Source organism: Leucopleurus acutus (genome assembly GCF_964270905.1).
Source record: "Leucopleurus acutus genome assembly, chromosome: 5".
Classification (NCBI taxonomy): domain Eukaryota; kingdom Metazoa; phylum Chordata; class Mammalia; order Artiodactyla; family Delphinidae; genus Leucopleurus; species Leucopleurus acutus.
Window position 1 is genome coordinate 105655706 of NC_139147.1, and position 15851 is coordinate 105671556.

The following is a 15851-nucleotide window of genomic DNA, read 5'->3' on the forward strand; positions in this document are numbered from 1 at the left end:
TAATATCTTGGGATCTTAGAAGAGAGCAAGATAGAGAAACCAAATTACTAGGGTTCAGGAACTAAAAGTGGAGTCAGCAAATATAGATGTCTCAAGAAATTTGCAAGTGATAAAACCCTATGGAACTTTGGACAAGGTGCATAACCTTTGTGTATTTAAACTACTTATAGCTAAACTAGAAAATTTATTCAGTAAATATTAATTTTCCTCCTTCCAGTACTTTACAAGATTAATGGAAGGTCAAATAAAAAGTTCCATTGGGGTTCTTTGGTTGCTAGCAACAGAAATTGACAGGCTAACTCAGGGGACAAGGAAAAATTTATCAAAAGAATATGGGGTAACTCACAGAATTATGAGAAAAGATGAAGAAGTAGGTCTCAGGAAAGGGCAGGAACGAAGGCAGAGTGAGAGGATGCAGGGAGCAGAATCTAATGGTCCACCTGTTCCACCATTCACAGGGATGAATTATGCTATCCACTTTCAGTCTCGTATTACTCAGCTAAGATTCCTGTTCTAGGGAGGGAGCACCTGACTGACTGGCCGGGATCACACAACAACCCCTTGGCAAGAACAGGGTGGGCATCTTGACTGACAGTTCCAACAAGATTGTTAGTCCCACATGGCGAAGATATTGTTCTTCAAAATTGGGGTATTGGGCTTCCCTGGTGGCGCAGTGGTTGAGAGTCCGCCTGCCGATGCAGGGAACGCGGGTTCGTGCCCCGGTCCGGGAGGATCCCGCATAACGTGGAGCGGCTGGGTCCGTGGGCCACGGCCGCTGGGCCTGTGCGTCCGGAGCCTGTGCTCTGCAACGTGACAGGCCACAGCAGTGAGAGGCCCGCGTACCGCAAAAAAAAAAAAACCCCAAAAAACAAAAAAACAAAATTGGGGTATTGTTACTTAAAGAAAGGGAAACAGCTATCAGGTACGTGAAAACAAGGGATCCTACGATGGTATGCAATACTGTTTGGTAAACTACACAGCACCACATAAATGCCCATTGCAGTCATTATGACTCTTCAGTGGAGAAAATTAGAAAAAAAAAAGGAAATGTAATAAATGGCTCAGTTTAAAAATGGAAGGTACCAAAATACAGAAAATGGTGGCTACAGGGGAGCTGGTGGGTGTGCGCATGTTCCACTGAAGTAGGAGAAAGTGAAACTGAGAACAGGAGTGACTGAGGATCAAGAATCCAGAGTGGGTGGGAGGTGGCATTTCCAGGATGGAGGGACTGGCGCAGGCGAACACTCCCATTTCTGAGTTGGGAAGGAGGGAATATAGAAGATAAAGGAAACAAGGGAAATCTGTGACAGAGAGAAGCTGAGGCACTGCCCATCCCCTTTATTTTCTCAATGCTTCTAACAAAGGGAAGGTGGTACCCAGGGTTCTGGGGGTGGGGGGGCTACAGAGAACACTGCAGGAAGAAAAAGAAAAAGAAAAGCTGAAACGTTTTACAATTTGGAAGCAGAACTAGTAAAGTTGCCTGAATTCATATACTGGAAAGAAACACGTCAACCTAATTCTTGGCTGCCGCTGGGACTGTTCACATGAGGGAAACCTATCCACACTGCTAGCTGCCTTCTCTACATGAGACCGTGTAGTGAAGAATTTAACCTTACTGAAAGAGAGGTCTGGCCTGTGCCCTCGGCTCCTGTGAGATAATCCTTGTTCAGTTGTGGTCCCTGAGCTGGTCAAATTAACAATATGAATAAGGCTAGGGGCTGGCCACTTTGAAAAGACCATCAGGGTGATTGAGGGTGGAGGCTTGGAGTCACACAGCATTAGTTGGCCTGGAAACTGAGATCAACCACATGGGAAATTAATCAATCATGCCCATGTAATGGAGCCCCAGTAAAAACTCTGACCATAATGGCTTGGACGAGCTTTCCTGGTTGGCAGTACTTTGTGTGTATTGTCACACATTGGTGCCAGGGACGCGCCATGGCCTGACTCCACAAGGAGAGAACTGTGGAAGCTCCGCAGTCGGCACTTCCTTGTCTCTGCCCTATGCGCTTCATCCCTTGGCTGCTTTTAACCTGTATGTTTTCCCTGTAATAAACCAAAACCATGAGTATAAGAGCTTTCAGTGAGTTCTGTGAGTCCTTCTAGCAAAGTATCGAAGCTGAGGGTGGTCTGGGGAGCCCCTTGAACTTGTAGCTGGTGTCAGAGGTGAGGGCAGCCTTGAGGACTGTTCCCTCTAACTTTACAGTTGGCCACACTCCTCACAGAGACACAATGCATGGTGCAGAAATGTTTGCTACTTGTCAACCTGGAAACAAACGTGTGAGGCCAGGGGAGTTGGCCCGGAGTGGAAGCTAGGGAAGATCTGCCACTTGGCAATTCTCAGTCTGAGATCCACAGCAGGACCTGCCTGGCTTAGCACCCTTCAGAGCATCCGTTTGCCACCCAGTGATACCAGAGGTGACAGGTGCAGCCAGCAATGTACCAAGTGCAGAAGCACAGCATTCATTCAGTCCCACTCAGAAACCTCCCTGTTCCATCGGATTCTCCTACTGCCAGCACATACCCACAATGGTCACCTCTCTCTGGAGTCTACCCAACAGGGATCCCTTCCTCTCCACACACACAGATCCTGTCTTCTCAAATACTTGAGGACCCAGCCCTGTTAGGCACAGAGAGATTCATGCATCATTACCGCAGATTGAAGATGGCCACACATTTTCTGACGTTCCTCCCATTGAAAGATGGGTTGTTCCCTCCCCTTGAATCCGAGCAGGCGCTATGACTGCTTTGGCCAACAGAATACGACACAAGTGACACTGAGCCATTTTCTGTATGAGAAACACAGCTTCCATCTCCTGTCTCTTGGAGCACTGGCTCTGTGGGAAGCCAGCAGCCCCGTAAGAAGCTCAATCTAGCCACTAGACAAGATGACTGACCAGCTTCAACTGTTCCAGCTATCTGAGCAAGGCGCCAAACCTGAGAGCGAAGAAGCCCTTGCGCACATTCCAGCCTCAGCAAATGCGATCTAAAGGAGCAACGAAGAGCCAGAATTGGGAGGGCCCCAGGCGAGCCATTCTCGCCACCTACAGTTATCTGATCCCTCCCAGCTGAGGCCACAGTCATGGGGGGTGAGGGGGGCTGTGCAGAGAGGGGCCATGCAGCTCTGTCCTGTGCAGATTTCTGACTCACGGAGCTGGAGAGATAATAAAAGGGTCATAGTTTTATGATATTAAGTTTTAAGAAGTTTGGTATGCAACAGTAGATAACCATAGCACTCCCTCATAAATGGGGCCCAGTCTTTCATAATGGGGTCTCTGCCTGGTTCTCTCTCTCACACAGAGCCATGACCCTCTGACAGCTGCAGAAACCAACCCTGCTACACACACAAGAATTCAATCCTCTCTCTCCTGGGGACCCTTTGTCCTCCTACCTCACGAGGACAAAGCCCTTTCACACGTGGGGACACAGCCCTCTTACACCCATGGAAAACTGCCCCTAACACACATGCAAGGACTGAATCCTCTCCCATCCGGGGACTGAGCTCTCACTTGCCTGGAATACCACCCTCTTATGCCCACCTGGAGATATTTTGATGGCTGCTCTCCGATGCTCAGAGATGCCTCTCTCTCAAACAGGATGCAGCCTGTCTTCCTCACCGCCCCGCTCTTGTGTACACACTCACAAGGATCCAGCAGCCCCCTCATACACTGTCTTTCTCTCTTCAGCTCCAACTTGCACTTAACAGTGCAAGTAAAGACCATGATGCAACCGTTAGGGTCCGATGTGTACGTCACTTCTAGAGATCCACATTTCCAACCTCTCAGGAGGAAAGGGTGGTGATGGGGTAGACTGCTGGGCAAACGAGTGGGGCTGAGAGCGATACCTGGGGCCATGCTGTGACAAAAGGAACACACACTACACCAGAAAACCCAAGACCCAGGACGTCCATCTCTTCTCACCACTGTGAACTTGACAAGTGGCCTTACTTCACAGAGCTGCAGGTTCCTTGTTGCTAAAGTGGGCAGAGTCACTCCACAGACCACACCCTCCACAACTCTTGTTGACCTGCTCAAACCAGTGCCCTGAGTCCCTTCAGTACACAATCCTATGTTAGATGACCACTGAAAAGGGAGCAGAGTCTCCTCTTTAACTCACTCAGTGGTGTTGGGAGTTCACATCTTGAACAAAGGAGGAAAAGTCTTCATAGGATATCAGGGGTTATTTAATTTCTGGGTAAGAATAAACAGGCAGCAGAAAGGGATTTAGTTAATGACACATTTCCTAGAATGCTGATCCTCTAACAGCTATCACATGTAGGTCAAAAAGCAGTTAGAAATGTAAGAGTCAATTAAAAGCCCATAGTACCTTATCAAAAAGAATCTGAGTTACTTGTCTGTGGGCTCAGCTGTAATCACCGAGCTAAAAAGAAAGCTGAGCGAGGCAGCTCCCTCCTTTTACAAATGGCACATGCGGCAATCTGCACCATTGTGCTCCACTGCCGCTTACACAGCCCCAGAACAAGCACGTGGCTGGCGTTTACAATTCAGTTAGCTTGCCACCATAGGGCCTCTCTCTGCTTTGGCAGTTGGGGTTCCTATCAGGGAAGGCCAAGGGCGTCCAGAGGAGCCATTAAGGAACGGCCACCTCTTTATCCTTATCTGCTTCAGGAGAGAACCAAGTCTGACCCTTTCAGAAAGATTCTGAGGGGATCCCCAAAAGGCATCTGAAAAACAAAGACAAGAGTATGAAACTCCCTCAGGGAACAGAAACTGAGGAACCTGCTGTTAAATCACGTCTTCATATTTTGATTTGCTTCTGTTTTCATAAACCACCTGGCTCTTAGTTTTCATGTTTAGCAAAGGATGTTGACCCATCAAATGATTTCACCTTCCCTTCCAGCTCTCAGACTGGAAACTGTTCTTGTCTTGGAACATTCCAGAAGAGAACTAGGGTGTATAGATGAGAAAAACTTTTAACCACTAGGATCTTGAAGACTCTTTCAAGTTGCAAATGAATCTTCAAGAGGCTAATGAAGCTATGGACACTGTCCTCTGGAAAATATGAACATGAACTTACACACAAAATTTACATACTTTTTCAGGGAACCTATGAGTCAACAGGATCTTGGAAGTGAAGTGACTTGCCCGAGGTCACACTAATTACAGAGGACTGGGAAAGAACCCACATCTCCCAGCTTCCAGTGTAGTGTATTTCATGATCTCACATTCTATGCATTGGAAAAACAGACTCACCAAGTGAATCAACTAAACTGTAAGCCCCATGACGGCAGGGATCAGAGGGATTCTGCTTTCTAACTTAGACCATAATTGACTCACTCATTCATGGAGAACAGCGAAAAAATTAGATTAAGAACCACTGTGAACAGTTTTGCTTTTATTTTTATTTTTAACATCTTTACTGGAGTATAGTTGCTTTACAATGGTGTGTTAGTTTCTCCTGTATAACAAAGTGAATCAGCTATACATAAACGTATATCCCCATATCTCCTCCCTCTTGCATCTCCCTCCCTCCCACCCTCCCTATCCCACCCCTCTAGGCGGTCACAAAGCACCGAGCTGATCTCCCCGTGCTATGTGGTCGCTTCCCACTAGCTTTCTGTTTTACAGTTGGCAGTGTATATGTGTCCATGCCACTCTCTCACTTCGTCCCAGATGTTCTCTTCCAGGACACTGAATCTTCAGCAAGGGACCAGGACAAAAGAATCGATTCATTTAGGGGTCACACCCCAACCTGGCCCTTCCTGCTGGAGGGCCATGGCTGGGGCTCTTGCTTCCCTGGTCTTCAGCTTTCCCAACAATTGTGAGAGTCCCCCCTACCACCACCAATCCTGCCAATCAGCTCCCTTTCACTTAAATCAGCCCAAGCAGTTTCTGTGGTTGCAACCAAAGAACCCTGACTGATTCATGAAGAAACCCAGGGAGCAGGCTAACCCAGATCACTCCACTTCCTCCCCGATGCCACAGCCCCATCATACCGCTAGGTGGCTAACTGCTTCTCCTCTCCCAGCTATTCACAGGGTCACTCCATCTACTGGTAAAAAAAAAAAAATCCCTGAACCAGGAGACAAGACATCTGGATACCAGCCCTGGCTGTGCCAATAACCAGCTATGAGTCTCACTGCTATTCATTCACCCTCTAGGTAGCAAGTAGCAGTACCCCCTTACACTCCTTACCATGAGCCGGATACTGTTTTAAGTGCTTTACGTGTAAGTGATTTATCTCTCACAATCGTTTTACAAAGCTACTACAGTTATTCTTCTTTTTTCAGATGGAAAACTGAGGCATGGAGAGGTTAAACATCCTCACAGTGACACAGCTTAGAAAGCAGCTTGAACCCAGAAAATCTGAAGGCTATGTGCTCTTAGCCACTACACAATGCTGCCCTTCTGGGTTTTGAATTTTTCTCTCCATTGTAATTGGACTACTTTGAGGATCTTCGTCTCTGTCTGGAAGAGATTTATACTCTAATTGTAGAGCACTGTGACCGAGCATGAAGGGTCCAGGACTGCTGTGCCCTCTCCTAAAGGTCTCGGTCCCTCCCTTCAGCTCCTAGTGAATGTTCAGCTAATGCCCTCAGAGCCTATTTAATCAAGACAGTGAAAAGCTCTCTTCTTGCCACACCTATGATCTTCAACTTAACTATCTGTTCTTATTGCTGCCATAACAAATAGCCCCAAACGTAGTGGCTTAAACCAGCACACATTTATTATTTTCAGTTCTGGAGATCGTAAGTATGAAATGGGTCTCACCAGGCTAAAGTCAAGGTGTTGCAGAGCTGCGTTCCTTCCAGAGATACTAGGAATCAGTTTCCTTGCCTTTTCCAGCTTGTAGAGGCTGCTTGCATTCCTCGGCTCATGGCCCCTTCCTCCATCAATGCTGGCTTCCAACATCAAAGCCAACTCTGTAGCATCTTTTCAAATCTTTCTCTGACTCTCTTTGCTTTGGTCATAGCATCTTCTATGACTCTTTTAAGCATCCTTGTTATTATTGTTAAAGCCCACCTAGATAACCTCCAGATCTCAAGGTCCTTCACTTCACATGGGCAAGGTCCCTTTTGCCATGTAAGGTAACATACTCACAGGTTCCAGGGATTAAGATGCGGAAACAGTAAGGGCCATGATTCTGCCTACCACGCTGCCTGAATGCACAACAGTTAAATCTACCACAACAATGGAAAGTAATTTAGGCATCTAAGTCCAGAAACAATGATGGGAATTCCACATTTCTTGGACTATTCTAAATGAATATTTATTAAAGGATCTAATCCTCCCTCTGTGCCAGAGAAATGGGGGCAGACATCTAGAAGAAGGGAAGATCATAATTTGGGACTCCCTCTGAATAACTGCAAAAACTGTGTGAGCTATTATTTTTCAATGCTTTTTTGAGTCTATCTTTATTGTTTAGATTCAGAAGCAGTTGGCTTTTCAAGCCCAGTGAAGCCCCAAATTTCTGGATTCTCTATATTACTTCCCATTTTAAATCTCAAACTAGCCAATTTTTGCTTGAATATCTTGTCTAAGGAAGCAAGAAAAACCATTACCAAATGTCCTGCCACTGAAGTTTCCAGCTTTCCAGGCTGAAATATCTATTTCCTTGCTCCCTGACTGCAAATTTAGAACCACATATTTTAGGTTTGCGTATGGCAATACTCACTTCATGGTACTCATTTCTATACTAGAGTAAGATCACTTGTTGTAACAAATTGATCTCAAAGGGTCTCCTGCACGACTGAAGTTTATTTCTTATATAGGCCAATGTGAGTGTGCCAGGTTGGTGAGTGGCTTTCTTTCATGAGGTAATTCAGTGCCCTGGGTCCTTTGCACCCTGTGGCTCGGCCATCAGTTCCCATGTCCTAGTTGCCATCATTTACATCTAGCTCACATAAAGGGGAAAAGAACATGTAAGGACCACAGACACATCTTTTAAGTTTTGGGGCCCAGAAATGGTACACTTTTCTTCAGCTCAAATTCCATTGGTCAAAAATCATTGGTCAATCTGCAAGGGAGGCTAGAGTGTGGTCTACTTCTACTTCTGTTTCCAAAAAGTATACATTTTTGTTGGTTTACCAAAGTGAGAGTTCTGGGGTGACTGCCCCGTTTGCTCTGTTTTAGAAGGTAGTAGATAGTACCTTGGAGTTACGCCTCTAAGATTCCATGATTTTCCACTTTTAATATTATTCAGATCACTGATTTCAGAACAGCATCACCCAACTTTCAACTCCTTTCATTAAATGGTGGAGTGGAGTGCAATGGAAAGGACACAGATTTTATCATTAAAATAGAACTGTGTTTGAATCCTGGTTTATACCTTCACTACCTATTTCATCTCTGATGAGTTACTTCATTTCTTTGAACTCTCATTTTTTTCCCAAGAAAAAAAGAAAACTTTACCCAAGATTACCTTTCTGATACATCTCATGGTCTAACCGCTCATATATCAATGGCAAAGCTAATAGCTTCTCATCATTCTTTTAATATCATGTCATCCTATTACTTTTATGGAGAATGTGCCCAGGGGAAGTAACTGCTCACCCAGCTCCATTTCTAGGTTGTAGGAAGAGTTAATACCATATTTATTATACCTAACAGCATGCTTTGTATATACTAGATACTCAGTAACGTTAGGTCCCATTATTTTCTCCTTTCCCTTTTCCAGTTGTTGTTTAGAATCAGAGAAACTTGCCTCTGTGAGAACTTGTTGGTGCAGTGAAGTACACGTGCTTTTCTACTTGATTAAAGTTTCACAGTCCATCTAGCTACCCTATAACCATTGAGGAAATGTCTCCATTTCTGCCACACATTCTGTTTAATAGGATAAAGCTCATTTCAGAGATTGCTGGAGAGCACTTTTCATTAGGATTTACAGGACCTACTTTTTTTTTTAACATCTTTATTGGGGTATAATTGCTTTACAATTATATGTGGTGTTAGTTTCTGCTTTATAACAAAGTGAATTATATGTGGTGTTAGTTTCTGCTTTATAACAAAGTGAATCAGTTATACATATACATATGTTCCCATATCTCTTCCCTCTTGCATCTCCCTCCCTCCCACCCTCCCTATCCCACCCCTCCAGGCGGTCACAAAGCACCGAGCTGATCTCCCTGTGCTATGCGGCTGCTTCCCACTAGCTATCTACCTTACGTTTGTAGTGTATATATGTCCATGTCTCTCTCTCGCTTTGTCACAGCTCACCCTTCCCCCTCCCCATATCCTCAATGCTCAACATCATTAATCATTAGAGAAATGCAAATCAAAACTACAATGAGATATCACCTCACACCCGTCAGAATGGCCATCATCAAAATATCTAGAAACAATAAATGCTGGAGAGGGTGTGGAGAAAAGGGAACACTCTTGCACTGCCGGTGGGAATGTGAATTGGTGCAGCCACTACGGAGAACAGTAAGGAGGTTCCCTAAAAAACTACAAATAGAACTACCATATGACCCAGCAATCCCACTACTAGGCATATACCCTGAGAAAACCATAATTCAAAAAGAGTCATGTACCAAAATGTTCACTGCAGCTCTATTTACAATAGCCCGGAGATGGAAACAACCTAAGTGTCCATCATCGGATGAATGGATAAAGAAGATGTGGCACATATATACAGTGGAATATTACTCAGCCATAAAAAGAAACGAAACTGAGCTATTTGTAATGAGGTGGATAGACCTAGAGTCTGTCATACAGAGTGAAGTAAGTCAGAAAGAGAAAGGACCTACTTTTAAATTCAAGGCCTTGTGGTATTTACAATTCAACCAGGGAGTCAGAGTACACAGAGCAGAAAACAACCTTCCCTAGACCAGTGGTTGCAAACTGGAGGCCGCAGAACACATCAGCCCATGGGCATGATTTGTTTGTAAGTACTATGCTAGTAAAAATTTTGATTTGGTTTCTAACATTTAAAAGCCAGGAGATATAATATTAAACTGGAAGTTCTGGCTTCTGGAGAAAAATGGGAAGAGCCGGCCACATAGGGGCCACAGTACCACAAGGTAACAGTGTGCTCAGTGGACAGCGACTACTCTTTGCACAGGGAGAAATGCTCCAGTTTGCTTCCGCTCCCCGGCTCCCTTACCCCCGGTACCTGCCTATATTCCCTGCCTGGCCCCTGTAGGCAACTGAGTTTGCGCCTCACATTCTGGATCCTATGGCCTATAAGGTACAAATAGGATTGCTACTTGCATAGTTCCTATTCCTGTAGGAGAAAATCTGTTGGATCAAGTGACATGATTTTCTAATATTCTAGGAAAATCATTCTCACAGTTGGAGAATGTACTTCTCACCAGCTGATCCAAGGCAGGCTCAGATGCCATGATCAGGCCTGTGTTTCAGCCAGGCTTTATCTGGATCTGAGGTGGATTGGAGGTGGGAGAAAACAGAAAACAAGAGCAAGAGTTTCGAAGAGAGGGAGGGAATGGTGGTTTGAATCAGGGCGACGGTAGCGGCAATGGAGAAATGCCAGATGTGGGAGATTTTAAGGAGGTAGAATCAACAGACGCTAACAACTGATTGGATTTTAATATTAACCTACCCTTCACCAACTTCACAGATCTTACTGGACTTTCCACTCACACACTCCCCACTTCAGTCAGACTCTACTGCTCATTTTCCAATTTCTACCTAACATTCTAATAGGTCACTTATACACAAGTGCCAAAGGAAATGGAGGCATCAAAGATGAATCCAGTTTTAGGTGCCTTTAATGAAGACAGAGAATTCAGGAGAACAGAAAACATTTCTTTTCTTTTGCTGAAGGTGGGGCATGGGAGAAGGCTGGAGGTGGGGGAAGTTAAAAGGTTTACTGTGGCACATAAGAATCAAGAAATGGATGAAGATGTCTAGGAAGTAGTGACATAATATAAAAGCAAATCACACGGACTCTAGAACCAGAATGCCTCGGTTTGCATCCTAGCTCTGTGACTTCCTAGCTCTGTGACATTGGGTGAGTAAGTTACTTAACTTCTCAGAGCGTTGATTTCCTCTGAAAAATGGGAATTAATAATTGTGCCCACTTCATAAGTGTAGTGCAGGAGTGAGTCTAGGACCTTAGAAAGAGACATGAGCCATCACAGTCGTGGACAATGAATGTGCTCCCTGGAGAAGACACTGCAGAGAGAAGAAAGCCAAGAGCAGAGCCCAGATAGGAGGCAGAGACGCAGATGGAGCCCTAGGGCAGCAGTTCTAAAATGTGGCTGTATATTATAACCACCTGGAGAGCTTCCAAAAAGTACTGATGTCTGATCTCACCCCCAGAGATGCTGACTGAATTGTTTTGGCATGTGGCCTGAGTGTTAAGAGTTTTAAAAGTTACCCAGGTGATCCTAATATACAGACAATTTTGAGAACCATATTCCTAAGGAAAGGATTTCTCATTTTAAAATGGGCTCCATCCATCAAAATGTAGCTCTAAGTGTAAATTCCAACAAAGCCCTTTCTTATAACATTACTGTAGGTCAAGGACTTGTTAGAAGATATAATAAAAATAATAGCCACTAGCAATTAGAGTAGAATAATGTACTGATTATGAGCATGGGCTCTGAAATTAGGCCTGGGTTCAAATCACAGCTCTGCCACTTACTTAGCTATGTGAATCTGAGAAAGTTACTTACCTTTCTATGCCTTAGGATATCACTGTCTATCACAGAGGGTTGTTTGTGGGGAAAATGTATTAATATGTGAAAAGAACTTAGAACAGCGCCTGGCACAGAGTAAGCACTTAATAAAGGTTTGCTATTATTATCCTTATTGTCATTACTGAGCATTTATTGGTGCAGGAGTGACCCAACCAAGGAGGCTATAAGACGGGATTCCGGAGAGAGGTTATCTGCTAGCCAGCTGCAATGATGATTCCATCACTACTAGGACGGGAAGAATGGATAGTCCCTGGCACATTTTAGCAGTTCAATTGTTAAAATTTTAACCAATGGTGAACTGGAAAAAGATACCAGAGGAAGGGAGTGTACTGGCAGATGCAATATATCAGATGTTTGATAAATCCGGGGAAAATAATCAGTAATTGATAATAATTGAATACCACAGCAAGTGTATATAGTAATATTAACTCAGTCCTTCCCAAAAGGGATCTATGACCATTTACTCAGGTACCCATACACTGAAGAAAGAGAAATATTGAGACATATTTAGGACTCTGGACACTGATACCCCTTGACCACTAAGTAGACAGAATGACTGAAGCACATGATGACAGCCAGCCTCTGTCATTGGGCCCTACCAGTTTTGGCCAATGGCCATATGAACAAAGAAGGCCATGGGGATATGGATGGAGGGTACACAAGGGCCCAACAGCATTCCTTGCACCAAGTCTTATCTAGCTTCCACTGCTGTCAAATGTCCTATCTGCCAGTAAAAAAAAAACAGTGATCCTCCACGTGGCACCATCCCTTGAGAAGACCAACATCTACTTAGAGGCAAGTTGATTAGATTGAACCCCTTCTATTTAAAAGTGATAGTGATTGATCTTGACTGGAATTGACACATATTCTAGGTATAGATTTGCTTTTTCTACCCATAGGATCTCAGCCTGCCCTACTACCCAAAGGCCTACAGAATGTTTGGCCTACCAGTATGGAATCACATATAGTATCGAAGAACTTGAACCAAGTTCCTTGAACCAAAGAATCCACTTTGGAGCAAAGAAGGTACAGCAGTGGGCATATGAGCGTGGAATCCAGTGTTCCTATCAGTTACTGCAGAAGCCATAAGCTGCTGTACTCAGCTGATCTTTGGAAGGAGTACTGAGGTATCAGTTTGGAGATGACACTTTTCAAGTACTGTCTGCCATGAATAGAATACATGGCTCTGGAACCAAGGGGTGGAAGTAGGAGTCCCAGTGGCGTACTTGGGGAGACCATGTCTCCCATCTTCACAACTCCAGGCTCATCAAGTCCACAGGTCCTGGCCAGCAGAGAGGGAGTATTTCCCTCTGACCAGGTGTCTACTGGGGTGTCTCTTGGTAATCTCCTGCCCAATTTTGAAGGTCAAATGTAGCAGTCACAGACCAAGAAGAACATGGTAATCAGGAATTCAGACCCCTCAGGGATGAGAGTCTGGGTTGCCTCACAAAATAAGCCACTTTGACCTGCAAAAGTGCTGAGGGCGAAGGGTGGGTAGTTGAGGAAAGAAATGACGAGTATCAACGTGGCCCTGAGACCAGCAGCAGTGAAGGGGCTGAGATTCATCTTCTAACCTTCCTCTTGTAAGCTTCCCCTGGAAAGAGGCTAACCAGAATTCTTGATGACCTATTCCCAAATGGGATGAACTTAATATTTGAAGACAGTGGATCTGAGCACGCAAGTGGTGAACTATAGTAGATGCTGGGGTGCACGGTCCAGGTTGCTCTTCAGGACTAAGACACCCATTCCCCCAGATGCCAGGCGTGTTGGCCACTGGTGGCACACAGCAGCATCCCTCCCAGGAATTGCTTTTGGCTGAAGAAGGCTTCCTGGCTCAAAGGGGTTGGGGTTGCACTACCTCCCACAGGTGGTACATATCCAATGGCTGGTAATGCAGGGATATGAAGGCCAGGCCCACTCACCTCAACTCTGGACAACTCTGATAGGCCATTCTAGTTCTAGGGTTCCCAGCTGGGGCCTCTGTTACAACTGCTTCACAGTTCAACTCCTCCCTCTGGCCAGTCCTACTTCCTTTGCTCCCTCATATAGGTGGTTAATAAGAGTACTCTCCCATAAGTATCTTGACGCAAATATCCACCTCAGATTCTGAAGGAGTGAATCTACGACACCAGAATAAAGGTTTTGTACTTAATGGGTAAAAAGGAAACTTCCCTCCACCCTAAATTCACTCTGGATGACAGTGGCAATGCATGGATTGTAAAGGAAATTTGTCTGTCTCCAAAGCATGTAATTATTATTAATAAAAGTAAAAATGAGAGAGATGCCAGGGAGAGCATGCTTAAAGGAGCCAAAATTCTGATTTTTAAGACAAGATCATCTACCAAGATATCTTGGAAAGCAAACTCCCTCTAATGCCTTCAGCATAAATTCATGTGTGAGCTTAGTTAAGAGGGAAGATTTTACTCTCGCCCGCTGGATTTAACAGGACAATGTCATTACTCTGGGGAGAAAATGTCAGCTTCCTAAGGGAAATTATTTTCTGCAAAAACGTCTGAAACGGCTTCAGTGGCCCCACTGGTCTCCTGTACAGAGAAATGTACCAGAGATACTGACAAGAAGGTCATCATAATGATAAAATACAGACCTCTATATAGTCCCCAATGGGGAGAACTGAAAACAGAGCTTGTGTCCAACTGCCTCTGTTTCCTGAGCAGAATTCTTAACCTTGGCCAGAGTGTTTTCAGAACGCTTTATACTAACCTGTAACAGAGATAAAATCTCCCTGTTAAAATAGCTATAATGTTAGTCACCTCAGGGGGATGCTGTCAGGCTTTGCAAAGTGCTTTGTGGCTCTTCAGATAAAAGCAGAGATAAAGCTACAGTGTTATTATTTTTCAACTTGGAGGGCTAGCTGGCTAACCCTCTGCATGAACTCACTCTAATCAACCAACTCAAAAGCCTTACATAAGCTATAAATCCCACTTGCCACTTCATTTCAGCGATGACAGGGAAAACAACATGACCACTTGCTCCCTGGGTCTGAGGAAGTGTCAGACTCCCAGCCTGGGGAACAAGAGAGACTGAGCAATGAATTTCATACAGTGCCTTATTGGGGGGAGAGGGGGTAGCACTGCTGCTCCCCTCACAACAACCATTACATCCTCGGGCAAAATCTAGTTTCCCAATCTGGAACCAAGATGCTTATGATCAGTCCCCAGCCTCCTCCTCCTGCTCTTCCTCTCCATCCTCCTAACTAACAGAGGCAGGGGCAGCTAACTCTACACCGAAATCCATACTCCCCCTCCTGAGTATAAAGCTGTTCTGGGAAGCAGCTGACGGCCATGTAGGGCCATGGGGCCTGTTCCCACCATGTGGTATGTGTCACTTTCAGGCCTGGGTTAAGGTTAAGAGGAGTTGTGTTTTTCCACATCCATCTGCTGACTAAATGCCAAGGGCTCTGACATGCTAAGGGATGGTGAAGTCACAGAATTGAAGAACTCCTGAGAACAGGAATTTCACCATAGTACCGTTATATGAATGAAAAATAGACCTCTATTGTGTTAAGCACTGAAATTTGGAGGTTTATTTGGTACGATATCTAGTGGTGCCCTAACTGTATGTACAAAAATACTTCTTGAGCCATTGCTATGTGTCACGAACTTTTCCAAGCATATATCCTGAATATCTCTTGTAATGCTGACATCAAGCCTACAAGGTAGCTACTACTGTTATCCCCATGTTATCGATGAGAAAATGAGGCACAGAAGAGTTAAGCAAAATGTCCAAGGTCACACTGCAGGTAAACAGTGCTGAGTTCAGTGCTGGATCCTTTCTACTGGCCCCAAGACAATGCCTCCAATCATCTCTCTTCCTTTCTCCTCTGTGCTCCTCAGGCTACAGCCTAACCAGACCATATACCTCATGAGTAGTCTTACCGTTGGGAATGACTTTCCTTTCCTCCATCTTTTCTTGTCAAATCCAACAAGGAACTGCTGAACTTCCAGTTGCTTCTGAAGCAGTCCTTTCCAACAGGACTCACCCCTCTGCTCCAAAGCCTTACTCTGTCCTTCACTGGTCATCGGCCACCAGAGAAGAATGCACTCCCTAACGGGCCTCCTGGCAGAATGGCTGGTCCTTTTGTAGGGCTCCCAGATGAGACTTCCAGCCTGGGAATGCAGTGCTAACTTACCTAGCTCAGAGCTTCACACATTACCTGGCAGAAGTAGGTGCTCAGGAAATGTTTACTGGATTGAACACATGCACATAA